General features: G+C 40.6%; 1 protein-coding gene across 8 annotated transcripts in view; it reads right to left on the bottom strand.

Annotated features, from left to right (window-relative positions):
• The window catches only part of banp (BTG3 associated nuclear protein), a 97,839-nt gene extending 80,469 nt beyond the window's left edge, over positions 1–17,370 (bottom strand). For 2 of the 8 annotated variants that reach the window (XM_069901832.1, XM_069901833.1), the window contains exons 1-2: positions 17,107–17,360; positions 4,533–4,571 (exon numbers count right to left, since the gene is read on the bottom strand). The gene's annotated coding sequence lies outside the window, so the exon portion shown is untranslated. Of the gene's footprint in view, positions 1–4,532; positions 4,572–17,106 lie in introns of all 8 variants that reach the window. The other 6 variants (XM_069901831.1, XM_069901830.1, XR_011345881.1 and 3 more) reach the window with 5 other exon arrangements.
• Between the last annotated feature and the right edge of the window lie 6,293 nt (positions 17,371–23,663).

The following is a 23,663-nucleotide window of genomic DNA, read 5'->3' as shown; positions in this document are numbered from 1 at the left end:
CACTGACCTGCGTTCTGACCATAGCCTCCATACCTCTCCCATCCAGGTACCTGTCCAAATTCTTTTTAAATGTTAAAATTGAGCCCACATTCACCACCTCAGCTGGCAGCTCGTTCCACTCCCACCACTGTCTGTGTGAAATTCCCCCTAAACTTTTCCCTTTTCACTCTTAACCCATGTCCTCTGATTTGTATCTCACCTACCCTCAGTGGAAAAAGAATTATACATTTACTCTATATATCTCTTTCATAAATGTAAATATTTCGATCAAATCTCCCCTCATTCTTCTACACGCCAGGGAATAGTCCTAATTTGTTTAACCTCTCCCTGTAACTCAATTCCTGAAGTCTAGGAAACATCCTAGCAAATCTTCTCTGCCCTCTTTCTATCTTATTGACATCTTTCCAGCAGTTAGGTAGCCAAAACTGCATACAATACTCCAAATGTGATCTCACCAATGACTAATACAACTTTACTATAACATCCCAGATCCTATACTTAATACTTTGATTTATTAAGTCCAATATACTAAAATTTCTCTTTACAACACTATCTATCTATGACACCACTTTCAGAGAATTATATATGTATTCTTCCCATTTCCTTCTATTCTACCGCACTCCTCAGTGCCCTACCATTCACAGTGTATGGCCTTTCTTAGTTTGTCCTAAAAAGCAACACCTTACACTTGTTTGCATCAAATTCCATCTGCCATTTTTCCAGTTGGTCCAGATCCTCTGCAAGCTTTGAAATCTTCTTCGCTGTCTACAACTTGCTGATCCAGTTTGTCACATCGTCGTCCAGATCATTGATACAGATGACACTACTGATCCCTGAGGCACACCACCAGTCACAGGCCTCCAGTCTAAGAAACAATCATTCACCACTATTCCCTGACTTCTCCCGTCCAACCATTGCTGACTTCACTATGAATACCTAATGTCTGAACCTTTCTGACCAACCTCCCACCATGTGGGACCTTGTCAAAGGCCTTACAACAACCACAGCCTTTCCTTCATCATCTTCACTGGTATCCTTCTCAAAAAACTCTACAAGATTGGTTAAACATGGCCTACCACACAAAAAGCCACGTTGACTATCCCTAATCAGTTTCTGGCTATCCAAATAATTGTATGTCCAATCTCTTAGAACACCTTCCAATAATTTATCTATTACTGTCATCAGGCTCACTGGTCTATAATTTCCAAGGTTACATTTAGACCCTTTTTGTTTAAACCATGGAATGTGAGGTACCCTCCAATCCTCCGGCACCACATCCGTGGCTAAGGACATTTTAAATATTTCTGCCAGATCCCTGCAATTTCTACACTAGCCTCCCTCAAGGTCCAAGGGAATATCTCGTCAGGCCCTTGGGATGTATCCACCCTTATTTGCTCTAAGACAGCAAGCACTTCCTCCTCTTTAATCTTTATAGGTTCCATGACCTCACTGCTTGTTTTCCTTACTTCCTACAACTGTGTGCCTGTTTCCTGAGTGAGTACTGATGAAAAAAAAGTTAAGATTTCCCCCATCTCTTTTGGCTCCAAACAAAGCCAACCACTCTGATCGTCAAAGGGACCAATTTTGTCACTTACTATCCTTTTTTGCTCTTAATATACCTATAGAAACCTTAGTATTTTCTTTCAAATTGTCTGCCAAACCAACCTCATCTTTTTTGCCTTCCTGATTTCTTTCTTGAGATTTTTCTTGCATTTTTTTTAATAGTCCTCAAGTACCTCGGAGTAAATGTTGCCTATATCTACTATAAACCTCACTCTTCTTCCAAACCAGATCCTCAATATCCCTCAAAAACCAAGGTTTCCTATGCCTGCTAACATTGTCTTTAATCCTGACAGGAACATACAAACTCTGTACTCCTAAAAATTTCACCTTTGAAGGTCCTCACTTACCTCACACATCCTTGCCTGAAAACAACTTCTCCCAAACCATGCATTCTAGATCCTTTCATATCAAAATTAGCCTTGCTCCAATTTAGAATCTCAACTGAGGCCCAGACCTATTGTTCTCTATAATTAACTTGCAACTAATCACATTATGATCACAGGATCCAAAATGTTTCTCGACACATACTTTTGTTCCTGTCCTGTTTCGTTCCCTAATAGGAAATCCAGTATTGCACCTCTATTACAATATATTGATTTAGAAAATTTTCCTGAGCACATTTGACAAATTCCAAGCCATCCAGCCTTTTACAGTATGGGAGTCCCAATCAATATGTGGAAAATTAAAATTCCCTACTATCACAACCTTATGTTTCCTGCAGCAGTCTGCTTTCTCTTGACAGATTTGATTCTCCAATTCTCATTGGCAATACACCACCATAAGTGTGGTCATACTGTCCCCGTTCCTCAGCTTCACCCATGTAGCCTCAGCAGACGAGCCCTCTGGTCTCTCCTGCCTGAGCACAGCTGTGATATTTTCTCCTGAGCAATGCCACACCTCTCCTTTCATTCCCCCCTAAGCATTAAGCTGCCAGTCCTGCCCCCCCTGCAATCAAGTTTCACTAATGACCACGTCGTAATTCCACGTGCCAATCCACACTCTACGTGTTGTTCCACAAGTTCGCATTGTTTTCAGCATAACAATATAGGAGGCCATCAAAAGAGACTTCAGAGTGGAAGTGTGATGATGAATTAAATTGACCAATAAGTGGAAGCAAAGGGAAATCCCTACAATCTAAGCTCAGGTGCTCTGCAAAGCAGTCACACAATCTGTGTTTGGTTTTTCCAATGCAGGGGTCACTTTATGAACACTGAATACAATGCACTATAGATTTGAACAAGTGCAAGTGGGCAAGGAAGGGGTAAAAAGACAGGTTTTACACCTCCTGCATTTGCAAGGGAAAATGCCATTCAACAGAGAATGCATGGAGGGACAGAAGACCAAACACAGGAGTCATGAAGTGAGCAATCTACACAAAATGCTGAAAAGGGAGGAGGGAGGAATATGCCTCATAGCAAAATCTTGTTGCAGCTGCATCTACGAAGCATTTGTAATAATGAAGATCAATGGTAAAGCAACAGACATGAAAGTTGACACTAGGGCCAGGTGCAACGTCACGTCACAAAGAACATTCAACCAACTGAGGCAGTCAGAACAGATCATACCATCCACCAAGTCCACAAGCCTTGTGGCATACAGGACAGCAGAATCAGAACCGATGGCACAGTGCAACTGCAGCGCTACGTACAGGTACAGCTGCACATACTAACATTTTTCATAGTCCAAGAAGTCTTCATGCCTCTGCTTGGCCTGAGCAAGGACATAGGACTTATTTCATTCAGCAGAGGTATACCAGATAAGTCCAGCTGAAGATGATTTGCAACATAGAATCTTTTCTGAGTAGTGACCTTTTTACCTTTGAACCGGGGAAACTGCTGGTGACATACTCCATGCAGCTCGACCCAGAAGTGAAGCCTGCAGTTTGTCCAGCACACCATATACCAGTAGCAATGAAGGACAGGGTTATGGCTGAGCTGGACAGGATGTAGGACCTGGGCATGATTACCCCAGTCTTTGAATCCACCATTCCCTCCATGGTGGCTGTTAAGAAAAAAAAACGGACTGGAGATCCAGATCTGCATAAACCCAAGAGACCTCCACACAGCTTTAAAACAACTACATCATCCAATGTGTTCTGTTGGGGAAGTTGCTGCGCAGATCACTGGCACAACCATTTTTTCCCCGGCCTTGGATGCAAAGAATTCCTTCTGGCAAATCAAACGACTACAAGTCATCACTGCTGACCACATTCAGCACGAGTTTCATCCAAGACAGATTCCTGCGAATGCAATTTGAAATTAATTCAGCCAGCAAGGTATTTCAAAGATCAATGGAGCAAATCTTTGCGGCATACACCAGTGCCATCATTGTTGATGACATACTCATAGGTGGCAAGGACTTGGAAGAACACGGCACAAATTTAAAAAAGGTACCCAACAGAGCCTGGAAGGTAAACCTTAAGCTCAACCCCAAGAAGTGCAGATTTCAGCTGAACCAGATCAGTTATGTAGCCCACATTTTCACAGAAGGTCTGAAGGCAGACTCTTCAAAGACAAGAGCAATTGGTGAAAAGCTGGTACCGTCAGACGTGACAGTGCTACATTTCCAGAGCATGGTCAACTACCTAGTCAAGTTCATCCCAAATTCCAGTGATCTTACTGCCTCACTGAGGCAACTGATGCACAAAGACTTGACTTGGTCCTGACACGAGCGACAACAAAACAAATTCAATGCATGATAAAGGCATATGTCATGCCCACCTGTTCTATCATACTACAATGTATGAAGACCAGTCATGCTAACCTGAGATACATCAAAGTGCAGCCCAGGTGCAGCATGCCTGCAAGACGGAAAACCAAGGGCCAGTAGACTCAGACATCCAGGTCACTCACCAACCATGGAGAACAGGTGCGCCCAAACAAAGGAGATGTTGGCACTAGTTTTTGCATGCACAAAATTCAATGAATACATCTATAATAGACCAATGACCATAGAGACTGACCGCTTACCTCTGGTCACAATTCTGAAGAAGCCAATGCACTCAGCTCCTGCACGATTACAGAGAACAATGGTCAGGCTTCAGTCATACAAATTGACTTTAGTTTATATGTGCAAAAAAGAAATGCACTTAGCCAATGCACTATCCTGTGCACCTAGAAAATATGTCTGTGCCTGATGGGGACTCGCGCAATAGTACGGTGGCAAGTATAGTGGCTGCATAGCAGCCAATGGGAGCAGTTGTCGACAGAGGTGATTTCAAATATAATTCACTGTAAAGCAGATTTAGAATACTTTTAATAACTACATATAAAAATGATTTTTTCATAGAAAAGGAATGAATACATTCAATTTCAGGTTTATACCTTCCAGTATATCAAAATTGTTCAGCAACATTAACAAAAACATGAGCTCTGGATTCTTAAAAATAAATAGGAAACATCCTCAACAAATCTCAAGTTAACTTGCTGGTTTGTACACATACAAAATAGGATGGTTAAAATGGGCAGGAACACCACTTCATAATCAAAAATATGGCATATTAAATGAGGCACATCCCTTAGAAATATATACATCATGATGCTGTAATGAAATTAAATGTTTAACTTAATTACACATTGATTTAAGGATTCAAACTGTTGTTTGCAAGAAAAAAAACTTTTAATGCATTCTGATTTACTGGCACATTATCAAGCCTGATGCAAAAATAGATGTGCATCAGTTTGCAGTAGCAGGTGTATTAACTTCCATATTTACTGATCTCTTAATCATATGAATAAACTCAATTGAGGCAAAACATCCTAATTTTCAGGTATGAAATGAAACAATGGCCAGTAAAATTGATAATTCAACATCCTTGGGATTCTGATGGAGTTGCAGATGTGCATTTTCTAGACCAGTCAGTCTAAAACACAATCTTACTTTTTACTTTTGAAAGAAAACAACATACTGTGGTATTTTCTGGTGAAATCAGTGGGTTTAAAGGGAGCAGCTCAGACTACAAACCTATTAATGTTCTTGACTTGTTTTTCAAACCCTATTCCCAGTCCCACCAACATATTGATTGCACTCTGAAGCCCCAGCACACATTCAAGACAATGAATGAGGCAGATGCCAAATCATCTGGATTTCCAAACAATCAGGTGTAAATTATTGTGGCTTTACATGATACCTCTTGATGGACTGAAAAGGTGAAATCAATCTGAGAAATACAGCAATAATGACACTCCTCTCCAGTCATAAGACAGAACAAAACTAACAAATCACTGAACAATGAAGATTTTGCTTCCTTAAGAATTTTGGGTGTATTTTATGGCTTTTAGGTTGCTGATCACAAAACTAACCTTAAAACCTTCCTATCCAATACTATTTTTTTTAAGATATAATTTATTTTTGTGATTTCCCTCACATTTTAAGTCTACTAGTATATTACCCACAAAGCAAGCTGTTTTGTTCAGTCCAAAAATGCCTAGGCATACACTCAGCACAGGTTCAAAGATCTGCTCGTGAGGTCAAAGAAAACAGCATGGAAGGCATTTAAAGATGTTGCTGAGAATTTACATCCAACTGATTGCCATGCTTCTGCAAACAAAACCATTAAGTGCAACTTCATTTAAAATTCACTTTCCGCTTTCACACTTGAACTTCTTCCCTGCTGATCTTGATGCATTCAGTGACAAATATGGTTAAAGGTTTCACCAGGACATTCCAACCATGGAAAAGTGGTTTCAGGGCAACTGGAATCCATCATAGCTGGCCAACTATTGTCGGACACTGACACAAGAGGTATCAGATGCTGAGTTCAATCAACAATCGATGGCTGAACATCTTCAGTTGAACTAATACATTGTGTCAGCATCATTATGTGATTAAACATGCTAACTCAATAAAAGTTTATGTTTCTCCAACTTCCTACGTGATACAGCAAATCTGAAATGTGAACCTTAATGTGTTCATCTTGAAATTTGTTATCATAATGCCCTTTTTTTCAGGAGGCAAACCTTTTGAAAAAGATTTGTTGCCCAGTGTAATATAAAGGGACAATAAAATGCAATAGTGGTAAGAGTACAAACAAATCATGAATCAGCAATTTAAATATTATCATCCTTGACCAACATAAATAATTTCCAGGACAATTTGAAATAGATAATGAAATAAAACTACCGGTACATAAATAATAACTTCAAAAGATTTAAAACAGAACAATTACCATCAAAAATTATCAAAATTTGAACACTTAGTGAATTACTTTTCCAGTTTAGTTGATTTTTGAAATGTCATTCGAACAAATTTTTATAAAAGATATCATTGGAAGTGTATTAAGTTAAAGGCCTTTATTTTTTTAAAAAATCATTAAATATAATAGAATTTTACTTTTTTCCCCTCTTTCAACATGTAGGCAGTGGATACATAAACTATGCTAGTTTGTTGATGACCAAATGAACCCCTTCCAATTCATTTTGCACTGAAAGACAGATAGCAACATTTATCAACAGCTTGATTGCATAAGTGGGACAAATATACTTTGATGCCCACTGTTTATAAAGGCCTTAACATTTCTTCCGCTTTGCAAATGATGAGATATTAAATTAATACTGACTTAGTTGGTTTAATCGATCCTCTAATCTGCTTTCCTGCACATCAATGAATTTGACGCTACTTTGCTAATACAGGTACTGGCAGTCACATATTGTGATCAAAACATGTTGACAGTTACACAAATATGTCATGCCCACACCTTTACACTCTTCATCAATATCCTGACAACAGGTGACTGGGTCATGTGGCCTCAACATAGTCAAGTCTTGATAATTCTATGCTATGTTAATATAAGTGATCTATACTGGCTGGTCCCAGTATACAGGCATATCTTATAATAACAGTTAATACATTCCAAGCAAGTTCAGTGTAATGGAAAACTGCACTGTTCAAACCATTATTACAATGCACTTTAATGTAATACATTCCAATCTTATAATTATTTATTCTTTTACCTAGAACTGTGATGCAAACATGCATAAACTATTTAAGAGGGATTATATAAAAGTGAAAAAATGACAAAGATCTCCACAATGTCTTCGGAGACTGTTTTAAAACTCGTGATATCGCTTACATTATGTGGTAAAACAGCTCTCATGTTGCTTGCGGTCACTTCAAACCACGATTCACCAATTTTTCAACTGCATTCTTGATGTTGTACCTTTCCAAAACTGTGTTAAAGTCATGGATTTTCTCCTGTTGTAGTTTTAATGCCTTAAGAAAATGTTCATCGCAAATAATAAGCCTTGAATGTAGCAATGACACCCTAATCCACGGGGTGTGTTTGGAGCAAAACAATTATATTGACATTTTCATTCAACTCAGAAACAGCACTTGAATGAGCTGGTGCATTGTCAAACAATTAAATTTTAAAATCCAAGTTATTATCTCTGCAGTATCGTTCAGTTGCAGGACAAAAATAGATTGTGAATCATTCTTCAAACAATTGTCTTGTCACTCAGGCTTTTCTATTTGATCACCGTATTACATGAAGTGCACTTTTTGGTTATATTAAAATTATAAACTGTGTTATATCAAAACCTGCGCAAAAACCGTGTTATACAGGGTTATACCATGTTATACGTCTTTGTTCAAGCTTTGCCTGATGCAGTTTGTAAAAAGACCCAAAAAAAGGATAAACTGTTAATTCAGTGAATTTTCATTGGAGTTATTGCCATGAAAAAGTGGATGCTTGCCTTCTCTACTTCCAGGCCCTCTGTAATTTCAGCACCCTGATCCCAATGATTTTTCATCCACATAGCATAATGTAAAAACACCGACATTTTGGACCTGAGCCCTTCTCCAAGGAAAAAGAATCAGAAAAGGCAGAAGCAGGATATAACAAAATCTCAGAATTCAAATAATGAAGGAAGAATCCAAAACAACCAAAGGTGTTAATTGGATGTGATATGGGTCTAGGTGGAATTTATCATATTCGAAAGAAATGAGACAAGCAATGGAGAGATGGTGGAAGCGGTGGGGGGGCGGTATTTTTAACAAAAGCTCGAGATGTCAAAATTAATGCCATCCGGATTGCTGGGTGATCAGTCGGAAGATGAGGTATCGTTCCTCTAATTTACAAGTGGTCTCAGTCTGGCAGTACATGAGACCACGGACAGACTCGTCAGCAAGGGAGTAGGATGGAGAATTGAAATGGGTGGTGACTGGGATCCATATTATTGCGGCGGACAGAGCAGAGATGCTCAACAAAGCAATCTCCCACAGCAGGTGCACCCGATGCAGTAGATAACCCCTGCTGATTCACATGTGAAACATTGCTTCACTTGGAAGGACTGCTTGGGGCTCTGAATGGTGCTGAGTGAGGAGGTGTGGGCACAAGTAGAGTCACAGGGGAAGGTCCCAAGGGAACGATTGATGGGGAGGGAGAAATGGACAAAAGAGTCATGAAGGGAACGGTCCCTGCAGAAGGCGGAGAGGGGAATATGTGTCTAGTGGTGGGATTATGAAGTAGGAGGCAGAGATGGCAGAGGAGGATGCGTTGGATTCCTCTCGTTCTCACCAACCACCACATCCAACACATCCTGCTCCGCCATTTCTGCCTCCTGTTATGTTAGGCATATATTCTCCTCTCTTCCTTCCGCAGGGACCGCTCCCTCTATTACTCTCTTGTCCATTCCTCCCTCCCTACCAATATTCAGACTCTCTTGGAAAATCAGAAAACTGTGATTCAAGAAAATGCAGGATTTGCAAATATATAAAAAATTGAGGTTTGGACAGGTTAAATTTAACAGAAAGCTGCTCAAATGATGCAAAGTATCCATCAATGAACAAATCCTTAAAACTTTGAATTCCCTCTATACCATTTATGAAAAATAACCATGCAAAGAATGTTGGAAAAAGGTGATTAGATACAACAGGGCTTAAAAGAGAAACTATGAAATATAAAATGTTTTCTTAACTGTGCCCAAGTTCTCAAAGAATGTTTAACAATGGGATTGTCTATTAACTTAACTGAAAGCAGAAGTGAAGAGCCAAGAAGTGCTACATTGGAAAAATTTGGGGGTGGTGGGGGAAGAATTCAAATCCATTGATACCCACAATTGGCAGTCAGGATGATTGAAAAAAAGACCAAAACGTAAGACATTGCATATTGACTGCCCAATAATAAAATCTAAAGTTAGGCAGAGCCAAACCACCATCTCTCTTAGGTCTCTAAAGAAAAACTTTATTAAAGGTGCTTACCCTTCCATATGGAAGACAATATAGTGAATCAGGTAAAAAAAAGATTTAGGAACAAAATTTGGAATAGATTGAAAAAAATATAAAAATTTAGGTAAGATATTAATTTTAATAGAATTGATACAGCCAACTAAGATTGTCGACAAAGGTGACCATTGAGTAATAGATTACTTCACTTGCTTGAACGCTACAAGAAAATTCTCCTTAAAAAGTTGTTTGATTCTTTGTGATTGTAATACCAAGACAGGTAAATTGATTTTGAACAATACATTTTTTTAAATACATTGATGCAGTAGAATTCAACAGAAGTTCACTTTTATGCAAATTCAATTTATATCCTGAAAATTTATTGAACTGTGAATGTAATGACATCATACGTGGGAGGGAGGGAACTGAATCTGAGATGAAAATTTGGAGATCATCCGCATAAAGGGAGGCCTTATGTTTGATCCCTTGCCTCCATATCCTCAAAATGTCCTTGCACTCACGAAATGCAATTGCTAATGGTTCAATTGCCAGATCAAATAATAAATTAACAGGCATCCTTGACGAGTGCCACATTACAGATTGAACGGCTGAGATTGTTGTAAATTATTAAGAATTATGGCAGATGGGTATGATTACAATAATTTAACCCATGTAATAAAATCAGAACCAAAATTAAATTTTTCAAGAGGTGTAAACAGGTATGCCCATTCTATTTGAGCATAAGGTTTTTCTTCATCGAATGAAAGAATACACTCAGGAGTTTTCCCAGAGGATAAACATGAAATATTCATTAAGTGATGTATATTAAAAGAAGAATAACAGTTTTTAATAAACTCATCTGATCTTCAAAAATAACTGATGGTAGAATGTTTTCCATCCTATTGGCTAAAAGTTTAGCATCAACATTCAGTAAAGAAATTGGTCTGTAGGAAGAACATTCGGTTGTGTCTTTACCTTTCATTGCAATCAAAAATATGCAAGCCTCGATAAATAAATCTGGAAGTTTACCCTGTTTAAATGAATTTGCAAATACCACACTCAAAGGTGTGAGCAATTGAGATAATAATTTGAAAGATTCCACAGGAAACCCATCAGGTCCAGGATCCTTTCCTGATTGTAATGAATAGCAACCATTATTTCCTCTTGCAAGACAGATCCATCCAGTCTAATTTGACAATCTGAAGAAATCTTGGGGATATTCAATTGGTCTAGAAAATGCTTCTTCAAATTATTGTCACCTGTACATGCAGAGGAATATAGTTGGGAATAGAATATTTTAAATGTATCATTTATGTCAGAATGATCTGAAGTCATAATACCATTATCTTTACGAACCTTTGTAATGTGCCACTTAGCACCAAATCCTCTCAATTTGTTAGCCAAAAACTGACTCGATTTATCACCATGAATGCAAAATTGATTTTTAGACTTCAGAAGTTGGCATTCGACTGGATATGTGAGAAAAGATTAAATTTAGTTTTAAATTCAATCTGTTTTTTTGTACACTTCTTAATATTTAGTTTGAACATATTGCTTAATTAACTCAGATCTTCCTTTTTTATTAACTATATACAAAATAATTTGCCCCCTAAGGCCTTCAAAGTATCCCATATAGCTAAAGTAGAAGTCTTCAAAAAGACATTTGTATCAAAGAAAACTATCTGTTCTTTCATAAATTTAACAAAGTCCTTATCTGATAAGGATACTGAATTAAAGCACCAGTGTCTTTTAGCTTGAGGAAAATTCAATGATAATGCAGCAGGGGCATGATCAGATATTACAATAATGTGGCATTCACAAGAATAAGTTAATGGAATTAATTATCAATTTAAAAAAGTAATCAATACTCAAATTTGATGAACATGAGAAAAGAAAGAATATTGTTAGTAGGATAAAACACCAGACATCTGAAATCCCATAATCTGATGGAAAAGAATGTATTAATACAGCAAATTTGTTTATTTAGTGTGGCAGGGTTAGAAGATGAATGATTTAAGGACCCTTACACTATTTTTTCCCTCTCTTCATTGCACTGTTTATATATTTTGAAATGCATTTACATGTAATTTTTTGTGTAGTTTCTTTTGCATTATCAATAGCAATGGTAATTCTACCTCACTGCAGGAAAAAGTATTTAAGGGTTGCATAAGATGTCATGTATGTAATCTGACAACAAATCTGAAACCTTTTCCCTCAGATCTCTTTTAATCTCCTTTAATCTTAAAGCCACATAGATGAGTTTGAGTTTCCCGATCCTGGGAAAAAGAATAGCTGTATGGGTAGGATTCTCCAACTTGGATTAAATATCTTCCATGAACTTAGCTTTAGCCTTCAATCCTCAAAGGCCATATTTAAAAAGATTTTTTAACAGTCACCAACTTAGTCTTCATTCAATCATTACAGCACAGTACATGTCCTTTGGCCCGCAATGTGTTGACCTAGATAAACCTACCCCATAACAATCTGATCCTTCCCTACCTCAGACCCACAACTCTCTATTTTTCTTATATTAATGTCTTATCAGTCTTTTAAAAGTCCATTCTGTACCAGCCTCACCACCACCCCCTGTAATGCATGACAGACACTCACCACTGTGTGCAAACATAGCAGACATCTCCCCTAAACATGATTATGTTGCTCTGGTATTCCCAACTGTGGCCCCAGGGGAAAAAAAAGGGGCTGGCTGTCAACTCAATCTATGTTTCTCATAATTTTACATATCTCTAATATAAATCACCTTTCAACCTTCATCACTCTGAAGAGAAAAAGCCTGCCTCTGTCAACCTTACCGTATAAAACATGTTCTCCAATTCTAGCAACATCCTGATAAATCCCCTTTCCACCCTCTAAAGCTTCTAAATAATTCTTGTAATGAGGTGACCAGAACTGAATACAATACTTTAAGTGTAGTCTAACAGATTTCAGAGTTGCAACATAATCTCACAGCTCTTGAACCCAACTAATGGCCAACACACCAGACCCCTTCCTAACCACCCTATTAATTTGTGCGCCAAATGGTCCAGAACCCCAATACATCTCTGCTCCTCCACACTGTTAAGAATTCTGCCATTAACCACATATACTGTCTTCAAATTCAACCTTCCTTCATAATGAACTGGATTGAACTCCATCTGCACTTCTCCGCTCAACTGTGCATCTTGTCTATTAATCTGTTGTGACTTAGAACAATCTTATACACAATCCACAACACTTTCACCTTCAATCTGAAAATATACTGACCCACCCCTCCACTAGTAATTACCTATCAGTCTACTTCATTCATCAGATAAAATTCAGCTATGGATTTCATTCCTGCCTTTGTTCAAACCAGGGAGAACCATAGCCCATGGCCCATCTAGTCTATGCTGACCAAGATCTCCCTAGACTCATTGACATGCTCCCATTCCATAACCTTCCAGGCCTCTCCTATCCATGTAACTATCCAATTGATTCTTAAAACATATGATCAAGCCCACATTCAGCACATCAGATGGCAGCTCATTCCACACTCCCATCACTCTAAGTGAAGAATTTCCCCCTAATTTTCCCACTTTCAGTTTAAAACTATGACCTCTCATATTTATCTCCCCCCAATCTAGGTGGGAAAAGCCTGTTAGCATTCACTCTGTCTATACCTCTCAAAATCTTGCAAGCCTCTATCAAATCTCCCCTCATTCTTCTTTGCTCCAAGGAATAAAGTCCAAACCAGTTAATCTTTCCCTGAAGACCCAGCAACATCCTAGTAAAAGTCTTCTCTGCACTCTTTCAATCCTATTGATATTCTTCCTATTGTTAGGCACCCAAAATTGCACACAATGTTCCAATTTTTATCTCACTGACTACTTAAACAACTTCAACATCTGAACTCCTATACTCAACCCTCCCAATGACTAAGCTAGCAAAAGCTTTCTTTACAACCCTGTCCACATTCGATGCCACCTTCAGGGAATAATGTATTTGTATTCCCAGATCTCTCTGCTACTTTGCACTCCTCAGTGCCCTATCATTAACTATAGATCTCCTACCTTGGTTTGCTCTTCCAAAGTGCATCACCTCATACTTGTCTGCATTTAATTCCATCTGCCATTTTTTTGGCCCATTTTCCTAACTGGTCCAGATCCCTCTGCAAGCTTTGAAAATCTTCTTCGCTGTCCACAACGCTATCTTTGTGTCATCAGCAAACTTTCTGATCTAATTCATCACATTATTATCCAGATCATTGATATATACAAACAATGGTTCCAATACATATCCCTAAGGCATACTACTAATCACAGGCCTCCAATCCGAGAAGCAACCATCCACGACATCCTCTCTCTTCTTCCACACAGCCAATTTCAAATCCAGTTTACAACCTCTCCTTGAATACCCAATGTCTGAACCTTCTGAACCAACCTCCCATATGGGACCTTGTCAAAGGCTTTACTAAAGTCCATGTAGACAACATCCACAACCCTTCCTGATAAACCTCCTCAAAGAAAAATAAGAATTCCAGTGATAAAGTGAGAATGACAATTCCAGAATTTGTGGCTTTGTTAGGTAGTCACACTAATTGTGAACCAACATAATTATGGAAACTAAGAACAACAGAAACTGACCAGCATGACAAAAGTTAAATCTAGAGGTAACCAAGTTCAGATGATTTTTCTTTAATTGCAGATGGATTTTAGACAGGAACCTCAACACTGCAATGAAAAATTCAGATTTTGAAAGGAAGTATTTAAGATTTTTTTTTTATAAACCATCCTCCAATCTCAAATTCTCCAGCAAGATTTTTTTGCAATAACAATGCAGACAAAATTTGTCTTTAATTTCGGTCAAAGCTACCCAAAACATGCAAATTTTTTGTTTCTTCTTGTATTTCTTTTTTAAAGTAAGATTATTGGATGAAGATAAAATACCAAAGTTGCAATTTAATATTTAAACTCAAGAATTGAAAGTGCAAATGGGACACTGAGACTACATGAAAGTGGTATTTCTTATAGCAAATACTCATTTATTAATTTTCTCAATGCAATAGAAGAAACACAATGTTTCTCAGTATACATTAATAACAGTTCTCACCAATGAGACTAAAAAAAAATCAGTCACACTTAATCACAGAAAAAGACATTAAAAAAAACTAAAAGTGCTCAAAGCAGTAAAATCTTTTGCAGATAAAAACAAATCCATCCTTTATAAATTCCAACAAGAACAATTCCAAGATGGAAAATTATATTTTGACTATCACACGAGCACAATTTGCTGGACTGCCCAAGTGATGTTTTCTTTTAAACTTACCTCCCCCATGTCTTTCTAACAGCAACTCAATGACTCAAACTATTTTTCATATTCACAAAAGGGTAAGTGTTGCTCTGATACAGTGTGGGATTGCAAATGTTTCTAGGGCCAAGCACGACACCATTAACAGGACAAGTAAAACCATCCCAAATTCGGCCAGATTGTGTTCATTTCATATTGAACTTCTTGCACCATTGTCAAAGACGTACAATGGCAAAGCAGCACCATATGCCCATAAAGGATTCGTGATTATCTAAACCCAAGGGCATCAGGCCAACAGGGCTCTCTCTTTTTTTTGCTGGCATCGTCCGGACTGCGAGAATTCAGCTTGTTTTTGTTCATTCGAATGAAAGTGAACAACTCTTAAATTGCCTCGAAATCTTTTGAGGAAATGTCGTTCATTTAAAACGATGGAATATAAAACAGCTGGAGGAACTGAGATCTGGCAGCGTCCAGCAGCATTTTTGGGCCTGAGCCTTTGACAGAAACAACATTTACACATACACACAATATTTATCCACCGAACTGCTTTGGCCTGAGCTGCGATAGGGGTTCCCCCCCCCCGCCCTCTTCTCCCATTCCCCCTTCCCCTCTTCTTCCATTCCCCCTTCCCCACTTCTCCCATTCCCCCTTCCCCTCTTCTCCCATTCCCCTTCCCCTCTTCTCCCATTCCCCCTTCCCCTCTTCTCCCATTCCCCCTTCCCCTCTTCTCCCATTCCCCCTTCCCCTCTTCTCCCATTTCCCCCTTCCCCTCTTCTCCCATTCCCCCTTCCCCTCTTCTCCCATTTCCCCATTCCCTCCTTCCACACTTCCCCATTCGCCCCTTCCTCTCTTCTCCCATTCCCCCTTCCTCATTTCCCCCATTCCCTCCTTCTACTTCCACCCTTCCCCATTCCCCCTTCTCCTTCCACCCTTCTCCATTTGCCCCTTCCCCTCTTTTCCCCCATTTCCCCCCTTCCCTCCTTCTCCTTCCACCCTTCCCCATTCCCCCCTTCTCCTTCCCCTTCCCTCCTTCTCCTTCCACCCTTCCCCATTCCCCCCTTCTCCTTCCCTCCTTCCCCATTCCCCCCTTCTCCTTCCCTCCTTCTCCTTCCACCCTTCCCCATTCCGCCCTTCTCCTTCCCCTTCCCTCCTTCTCCTTCCACCCTTCCCCATTCCCCCCTTCTCCTTCCCTCCTTCTCCTTCCACCCTTCCCCATTCCCCCCTTCTCCTTCCCTCATTCTCCTTCCACCCTTCCCCATTCCCCCTTCTCCTTCCCTCCTTCTCCTTCCCCCTTCCCCATTCCCCCCCTTCTCCTTCCACCCTTCCCCATTCCGCCCTTCTCCTTCCCCTTCCCTCCTTCTCCTTCCACCCTTCCCCATTCCCCCCTTCTGCTTCCCTCCTTCCCCATTCCCCCCTTCTCCTTCCACCCTTCCCCATTCCGCCCTTCTCCTTCCCCTTCCCTCCTTCTCCCCTTCCCCATTCCCCCCTTCTCCTTCCCTCATTCTCCTTCCACCCTTCCCCATTCCCCCCTTCTCCTTCCACCCTTCTCCATTCGCCCCCTTCCCCTCTTCTCCCATTCCCCTTCCCCATTTCCCCCATTCCCCCTTCTCCTTCCACCCTTCCCCATTAACCCCCCCCCCATTCCCCTTCTACCACCCCCACCCCGCCCGATAGAGTCGCTCGCGTTTGCACACGGAATAAATCTGGACCCCGCCGGCGAGCGAGAGGATTTTTATTAAAACCTTGGTTCCAACAGAGTGAAGAAGGGACACATTATCATGGCACGTCTTCATGACGAGTGAATCAACCAGAAAATAAAGGAATGGAATCCCGGTCACATGACCGCCTTGGTTACTGAAAGGATAGAAGCCGACAACTAAAATGGGATGTAAAGGGCCTCGGGCCTCCCCTAGGCCTCTCCGCCTCGTAATCCCGTCTCAGACTTGTCCATTTATTTATTTTTCCCCCCCACCACCTCCCTCCCTCCCTCCCTTGGAAGGAATGGGCGCCTTCCCGTCATTGCCCCCCCGGCTCAAGCAGACGGGGGCCGCAGACGGAGTTTCGCGACGAGAGCCGCGCTATCGCGGTGGTTATTACCGTTCAAGTTCTCGTTTGGTGGCTGGTTAAAAATCCGATAATGGCGTCCTTCCTCGCGAGAGAATGGGCTCCGGCAGGAACGGCCGCGCCAGCTGGGGCGGCAGGGAGAAAGATGGCGGCGCGCTCGCTCGCTCCCTGACCTGACCTGCCTGTTCCGCTCGGTAGGGGGAGAGCGAGGCCGCCCCGCGCCCAACGCCCAGCGCGAGCGGCCGCGCCGGGTGAAAGCTCCGCCATGGCCTCCTCCCCTCCGGGCACCGCGGTGGAGGCGAACTCCTCATCCGACGGTGGGAAGACATTTCCCCCCCCCCCCCCCCATCAAATGAAGATAAAGCCCTCGGGAAGATCCACCTTGTCCACTTCTCCGTCGGAGAACCCGCTTTAGTATTTGTTGCGACCGGTTTGAGGGAACGGAATGAAGGAGCCGAGAGTTGAGGGGCTTTGGGGCGTTTCAGTCCCGTCCCGGGCGGGAATGCGAAGGAAAGCACCAGGATGCTGCTGCGAGAGGCCCAGTTTCACGGCCTGCTGAGGACCACAGATCTGGCCTCGGGTTCGGACAAGGCTGGAGGAACTCCGCAAGTCACTTCCTCGAGTCAAGGTCCACGACTGAAGTTGCAGGGCTTGAGCCCTTCGTCCGGGTCTGCAAAAAAAATGTAGGCGGATGCCCGAACAAAAAGGTGTTACTGATGGGAATCTGTCTATTGGTGCACATTATCACCTGCCGGTGGAGCTAGTATTTTCATGAGTTTTTCAAGATCAGAGGCAGTGCAATACTACACCGCTGTAAGGCGGACAGATTCGCCGTCGGCAGAAATCGCCAGAGAAAGAAGCAAAAGAGAGTCACCGCGCGTCCGTGGATTTGCCTCCAGCGCTGCCGCAGCTGCACCCAGTCCGGACCAAGCTCCAGCTCCGGATCTGAACCTCCCACGCCATCAGGAATCCTTCAGTGCCCGCTTGCATCCCAGTTCCGGCACCCGGTACTGTGCCGCCTTCGGCCTGTCCGCAGCCCGGTGTGAATCCCTCGATTGCGGTCGCCGACGGCCCGCCGCCTGTGTGCTTCTTCGATCGCTGATCCGCTCACTGGTCCGCCGCCGGGGTCTCCGTCGTGTGGGTCGTCTCCTCTGCTTCTCCTTCTGAAATGGGGAAGGGTCTCCCCGTTTCTGGTGCCCTGCAGAGTCTGTAACGCCTCGTGGCTGCTGCCAATCATAGGTACCACCATCTTGGGCCCAGACCCACAGACGCACGATTTTAAAATAAAATCAATGTTGGCTCTGTTTGTTGGCTGTTCGAAGCGAAGACGATGGCAGTCAGACTGGGCACCTGTGACTCTGCTCTCTGCAGGTCCACACCAGCAGCATCACTGCCGTTACACCAGCTCGAGCAGCACCACTGTTTTTCTACAAAGGCCTATCAAATGTGTATTCTGGTAGCTCCCCATTTTCCAAACGCAATCAAAGTAGGGATTTAAATCAGATTTTTTTTTGAGCTTTGCCAGTAGACTCGAGGCAGAGTAATATGGCATTATTGATTGTAGAGTTTAATAGTAGAAAACGTTCGAGGTAGTTGAGGCCTTTAAAATATTTATTTAGAATTTAAATTGTTGGGAGAAGTATAATCCAATAAGATCATCAAATCATGCGAAGGACAGGAGCAAATTACAACAAAGAAACAAGAATATGAAGCTCGGTTTAATGGGTAATTTTGATTATTCTAAAATGGGTTATCCTCGTGATATAAGGAGCAAAAGTGAAAATGATTTCTTGAAATGTGTAATTGAAATGTTTACAGAAGACTTTAAAGCTGAGAATAGATAGATAGTTAAAAGGAACCCCAAATATATTTTGTAAGTATGCAAATAAGGAAGGGTAGTCCAAGGTTTCATTTGCATCTGTTCAAATAATTTCAAATATTAAGTTTATTTCAGCGGACGTTACCTGATCCGATTATTTACAATGTTTTTTAATTTCAAATTTTTTGCATCCATAATAGTAAAGTATTTTGAATCTGCCTTCACTGGAAGAGCTTGGGGGAGTTGGGCTTCCACATAACAATGATACATCTGGCTACCGCTAGTGCATTCCTCACAAAATGCATTTGATATTTTAATAGTTTTGTGCCAATAAACCATAAGATTGCTCAGTAAATACAGTTCTGGTTCCAATGGAAAATCCACTTCTATGATTTTTGTCAAAATTTCTGCAAAGTCATACCAAAAGGATCTTACATTCACGCATATCCAGGTTAAATGTATAAAAGTTCCAACCTCTATGCAACACAAGTTCGGATTTCAGATTTTAAACCATAACCATATAATTTTTGTGGTGTAAGGTATTATTGGTGCATAAAATTGTACTCTATCAATCTATATCTGACATTAATAAATGATATTAACAGCGCACAATTTTGACCAATGTTGTTCTTGAATACTTTTACCTCCTGTCTGTCTCCTACCTTTCCCTCGATTTGTGCAAGCCCGGTTTCGAGCTATTGGTCTGCAATAGGAAATACATCTTAGGTTTAGGTGAAAGTCATTAATTCTCTGAAAATGGTGGAACAAGATGAATAGGGTCATAAAGCTGGCCTTTCCAGATCAACACACATAGCATAAGAATTGGGGACCCCCCCCCCCCCCTGCCATGTTGCAGATGTAAAAAATGTTGGTTAAGATGCATTTGGAGTATTTTGTATGGTGTGTGTTGCCACATTGCAAGAAAGGTACGGTAGCATTATAAAAAGTGCAGAAGAGATTCACCAAGATGCTGCCTGGAATGCAAGGAGAGATTGGAAAGGCTGGGTTTATTCTCACTGAAACAGAGGAGACTGAGGTGCAACCTTGTGAATTTTTATGATTATGGGGGACATGGATAGGGAAGTCTAAATTCAGAGGGCTATAAGTTTAAAGGTGAGAGAGGAAAAATTTAAAGGGTATCAACAAGGAAGGGTTTACCTCACAGGTGGGAATTATATGGAATGAGGTGGTAGAGGCCGATAGAATTCCCTATTTAAAAGGCATTTGGATAGGTACATGGAAAGGAAGGGAGTAGAGGCATAAGCGTTTGTAGATAATAGCGAAGGTGGGCATTGTGTATTTGTGGATGTGTTGGGCTGATGATTCTGTGCTATACAACTCTAATTATGATGGCAAGGAAATTACTAATGAAGCAGGTGAAGATGGTTGACATGGGATGCTGACTTGAAGAACTTTTGTAATACCATACATGGAACATAACAGAGAGGGCTTGCCTCGGACCTCCACCCCCCCTAAAATGAGAAGAAGACAAAATGACTTGATCCAGTGTGTAAAAGTAGATGAGACAATTTTCTTGTTTATTTTCATTGCGTGATGACATTGTTTAATAGTTTTATTGTTTTGTATATGTTGAGGTTGCTGCCTGTCGAACTGTGAGGCACCAAGATGCTTCAGTCACCAACGAGCCTGCAGCAGCCGTGGACGTACCCCTCCATAAATCTTCGTCCGCGAAGCCAAGCCAAAAAAATTACGTTGAGCATTTAGTGGGTTTGGAGAGGGGAGGGTAGGGGGGGAAAAATGGGGAGAAAATGCCACTGTGTATATTTAAGAGGGAAATTTTTGTATGTATTTTGATTGATATGGTTCACAGTGTGAAAAATGTTTAAAAATTTAAAAAAAAGAACGTAATGATATCCTGTGGCTGATGTAATTGACCACATGTATGAAATTTTTGACAGCCAACAAAGCTAGAAATTGGCTTTGCCAGCTTTCAAAACTGGGGGAAATTTTCATAGCAATGCTTTTTCATAATATCATTCAAGACCTTGCTTCCTATCTATCCTCTCAGCTGAAACTAAGTGTGTTTTAGAACAGTAAAATGTGTGCTTTGCTTTAAGTAAGTTCAAATGGGAGTATTTGCAATGGCATAATCTGGCCATATATGTTTAATTCTGGATACCACTCTTTTTAATTTTTTGATTTTCCAAGACTCGCACAAATCCAAAACAACAGTACAACCTTCTCAATAATGATACATGACATTCAGAGTCCATTCCCCCTGCCCACCCTCTCCCTTCCCTTCTATACCCTAATACCACAAGGAAAAGATTATGTAAAGAATATAAAGAACCAAAAATCTATAGAGTCACAGACCCTTAAAGGAACCAAATATAAACTTAGAGTAACAAAGTAAAATGAAAAAGATGCAAAACAAGAGCACATTGTCTGCACTATGACCCACTTCATTTATCTCAATCGTTCCACTATTAGTATGGATTTTTACCTTCTATTTGCAAGAAATTATATTGCACCATCCTGTACCTGGCATTAATAACTGCTGTCATGCTGTCCTGACAGAGATCTGACCAGCACTGCTCATGGATTGTTGTGCCCAACCTTTCCCTTGCCTTATATAAGTCCAGCTTCGGGCCCTTACTTTGGAATAGGAGATACATCATAGAAATAAATTTACGTATATTTCCCCTTCGAATTAGAATTTCCATGTCACTACACACAGGTAGGGCCATAAATAGTCCCAAATTATCCCTCAAGAAAGATCTTAACTGAAGATACCAAAAGGTGATTTTATTTGACAAATCATACTTAATCAGCTGTGCAAAGTTGCCCTCCTTCATAACAATCCTCGATACATCTGATCCCCTTCTGGTACCAGGTGTCCAGGATCTTATTGTCCAGAGTGATAGGTATTGATCTTTTCTGGGACAAGGGCATTTTAGGAGACCACCCCACCTTTTGCGTGATACATTAAATGGATACTACTCTTCACAGAAGATGTTAAAAGTTTTTTTTTAATCTGAGGAATTGTGAAAGGGACTGATTGTGCAGTTATCAATAAACTGCTCAGTCAGGTTAAAGAATTGCTGGCTTTTATTGGAAGAGGCATGGTGTATAAAAGGGGGAAAGTTAAAATCCAACTTTATAAAATACGAGTGAGAGGGCAACTAGAATATTATATATAATGTTGTTCTGCACATTTAAGAATAATCTTTCATTGGAGTCACTGTAAAGGAGTTCACTTGATTGTTTCCAGGGATGAAGGGATTGACTTATGATGAAATATTGAGTGGAGTTTAGAAGAGAGGTAATCCTATTGAAACATTCAAGATGCCGTTGGAGATTCTGAAACAAGAGGATGTAGTTTCAGAATAAAGAAAATCATTTAAGATGCAGAAGAGGAAGTTCTTCACAGGGGCCTGACTCTTTGAGAGTATAAAAGACTTGAGGACATGAAGTCATTGAATGTATTTGAGGTCGAGATTGACATTTGCACTACAAGGGATATATGGAAAGAATGGGAAAGTGGTGATGAGGCCAAAATTTCATTAGCCATGATCTTAAATGAAGAGTCAAGCAAGCTTAAAAGGCTGATTGGCTTGCTCTCATTACTTAAGCTTCAGGTTTTTAATGGGGCTATTGATGAAGCAGTTGAAGGTAATTTGGCCTGATTATTTCTCACCTTCTTCATTTCCTTCCATCAGAGAGCTATCCTTCTTGTCCATGACCCTCATCCCCTATCACTTCTCAGCTTCTTTCTCATCTGAATCCACATTAGCTCCTATCAGTTAGCTTGTGCTCTTCCCTCTTCTTCCTCCCATTTCCACCCATCTTTTTATTGCAGCGTCTACCTATTTTTCCAGGTTCTTGACCAAGAGCTGAAGCCTGAAAAATTAACTAAAACAGAAAAGTCTGGAGACACTATGATTGAAGTAAAAACGCATGCTGGAGAAACTCAGCAGATCAAACAGTGTACTTTATAGAGCAAAGATGATAATGCATAACCAACGTTTTGGGTTGAGCCCTTGGACAAGGTATGACCTTCTCTCCAGCATTGTGTTTTTACTGAAATATTGATTGCATTTTTGCTTGGATGCTGTATGACCTGCTCAATTTGTTTGTTTCTCCAGCACTTTTGTGTATTGCCCTTGACCCCAGCATCTGCAGATTTTTTTAATTTAACTGTAGTTAAACTATGATGGCTTTGTTCTGAACCAACTGATCTCTCTCTATTGCTGCATTTTTTTACTGTCCTGTTGTACTACGTACAAGATGTCTACTGGTTTGCTCGCAAACCAAGCTCTAGCATTGCATCTTCGAACATATGACAATAAATTTGAACTTGACCTTCTGGTTTAATGGTGACAGAGGAATGAGATGCATATTTGACCATATATTTGAAAACTACGTTTGCAGTAATCTCATTCCACTCACACTCCTCCACCAAGTCTGTTTCCTGGCTCTCTTTCCCAAGCTTTACAAGTGGATGGAGAATAATTTTGTAAATATGAAGATGTTCACAACTAATTAAATTCTTTTGAGAATATTAACAAATCATTTTCTTCACACAGTACGATCCAACAGACACAAGATTAATTATTCTTGTTCCAAAGGTAAATTACTGAAAATGTTGAAAATCTGAAATAAAATGGAAAATGCTGGAAACTCTGGATTGGAAAGCATTTGGGGAGAATAATTTCACCAGATATGTGAAAAGTTGGAGATATAATTAGGCAGCTGGTAGAGTTAATTCTTGGAAACACCAGTCCAATTTTGATCTGTCTTCATGGAGTTG

The sequence above is a fragment of the Narcine bancroftii genome, chromosome 10 (genome assembly GCF_036971445.1).
Source record: "Narcine bancroftii isolate sNarBan1 chromosome 10, sNarBan1.hap1, whole genome shotgun sequence".
Classification (NCBI taxonomy): Eukaryota; Metazoa; Chordata; class Chondrichthyes; order Torpediniformes; family Narcinidae; genus Narcine; species Narcine bancroftii.
The sequence above is the reverse complement of the archived record's forward strand: the minus strand, read 5'-3'. Positions and strand labels throughout refer to the sequence as shown.